This window comes from Amblyomma americanum, chromosome 1 (genome assembly GCF_052857255.1).
Source record: "Amblyomma americanum isolate KBUSLIRL-KWMA chromosome 1, ASM5285725v1, whole genome shotgun sequence".
Classification (NCBI taxonomy): Eukaryota; Metazoa; Arthropoda; class Arachnida; order Ixodida; family Ixodidae; genus Amblyomma; species Amblyomma americanum.
The window spans coordinates 83,146,123-83,148,192 of NC_135497.1; the positions used below are offsets into that span (position 1 = coordinate 83,146,123).

The window sequence follows — 2,070 nt, forward strand, 5'->3', positions numbered from 1 at the left end:
ATTCGCTTGTAGCGGAGTGGGCGTAGCTGCCAGATGTAGCATGTGCTGCCTGGTTCACTTTGCTACCTTGGCGAGCTCAACGTGATTCGTGAGATCGTTACGAAATTGTGGCTTTTTCCCTTTCCTTGAGCTTTGCGGAAAGGCAGCGTAATACGCCATGAAACCTACGTGATGTGTTTTCCGTCCGTTCACGTGCGCGTTTTCTAACGCATATCGCTTTGATTCGTAGCCATTCTGATCTTTGCGGTCAAGCAGTTCGACATCTTTCGATTTTGTCCATGGAACTCTGCCATGCCGGCTGCAAATCAAGGAGCACGAATGCGCTTGGAGTACTTCGTCGCAGCGGGCGCACTTATGACTGCATTTCGTCTTGGCATGCTCGCACAGTCTATGACTGCGGTGGCCGTTCTGATAATCCTGTTCTTGTTCCTGCGCTGGCAGTAGTCAGAACAAACGGACTTCAGCCAGAGGCCGCACGCCGACAGTGGGTTGTGGCTGACTGTTCTTCTATCCTTCTGCCTGCTCACAGTTGGCAACAGGTATGACCACGGCGACCTTTATACCTTCGCTGAAGTTGTCTCTCGCCGTTATATTCAAGGTCACTAGCAGTCTCATCTGCGTGGTGTCAGCTGAATGGACCACGGCTTTACTTGCTGTGGCAACAAGCGTTTCCCTTCCGTGGAGTGCCTCGGCTTCTGTGGCAGAAGTGGGAATTTTCAACTCTCTTGTGTCGTCTTTACCGTCTTACTCGCCTCAGTCATATTCACTCTCGGTGAACTGCTGATAGCTTCCCAAGCAATCACAACATTTGTCGTTATGTCAGGATGCAGCCTGGGATGCCGCATTGTCTATGAAAACATTTGTGTCCTTAAATGTTCATCAGCTGGGTTCCTTCAAGCGGGGCTCTTCAGCCTTGCATTGTTTGAGCAGCAGTGACTAAAATGCAAGCTCTGCAAAGGCCTGCTGGGTTTTACATGGGCCTCCTTTTCCCTGCTGCTGTGCTAGTCTATCCCCTGTGCAGCATCATGGTCGGTACGGAACATGTAAGTCTGCTTGTGTACCACTGCTTCAGCAACTCCTCTAGACTCTCGCTCATGGTGTCGGGGCTGATCATGTCTGCATTGGCTGCATTATTTGTGCACTGGTATTCAACAAAGTACAGCAGCAGCTCTAGAGTTGTGCGCAAAATTTTCCATGCATCAACCGTGTCAGTGTACCTGCCAGGAGTACTTTTAGACCCGGACCTTATGTATCTTGCATGTGGTGCTATCTTTGGAGTGTTTGTTCTGCTCGAACTGTTCCGGACCCTGGAAATTCAACCTGTGGGGACATGCTTGCAAAGTACCTTTGCCATGTTTCTTGATGAGAAGGATGCTGGGGCATTCATTTTAACGCCCGTCTACTTGTTTATTGGGTGTGCTGCATCACTGCTGCTTTTTCCTGCACAGTTTGGGGATCCAGAGAAGAAACTAATTCTACTCAGTGGCACAGTAGCTCTTGGCATTGGAGACACTGCAGCGTCTGTTATTGGATCCAAGCTGGGGAAGCATCAGTGGCCTGGAATGTCAAAGACTGTAGAGGGGATACTAGTCACAGTTGTTGCGCAATTTGCATTCTATACCAGTGCTGTTCACTGCTGTGCCCACTGTGGGGCACTTGAACACTGTACTGCTGATTGTGGTGCTCTGTCTCGGGGCTCATATCGTGAAGCTTTCACAACTCAAGTGGACAACTTAGCACTCCCAGTTCATGTGTACCCTATGATGACAGCCGTATATGCCTCATAATGCTGGCTTGTAACACTGCATAACTGTGTAGGTGTTGCTTTTACAGGCAATCTAAATAAAAATTGCTATGGATTACAAGGCCCCAAACCTTAATGTTTATTTAAATTTTTCCAGTGGCCTCCTGAGACGCTCAAGTTCAGCAAAAACAAACCAAAATATGCACAGCACGGGAAAAATTGCATAAAAATGGCAACTCTGTACCAAGAGGGCTTAAAGATTGAGGTTTATTTACATTTTGCTGGTGGCCTCCTGAGGAACTGAACTTCAAAAATAAAACGAAACA

The 2,070-nt window shown here is 48.1% G+C and overlaps 1 pseudogene; it reads left to right on the forward strand.

Moving 5' to 3' along the window:
• Positions 1–291: 291 nt before the first annotated feature.
• Positions 292–1,787, forward strand: LOC144109507 (uncharacterized; annotated as a pseudogene).
• The last annotated feature ends 283 nt before the right edge of the window (positions 1,788–2,070 follow it).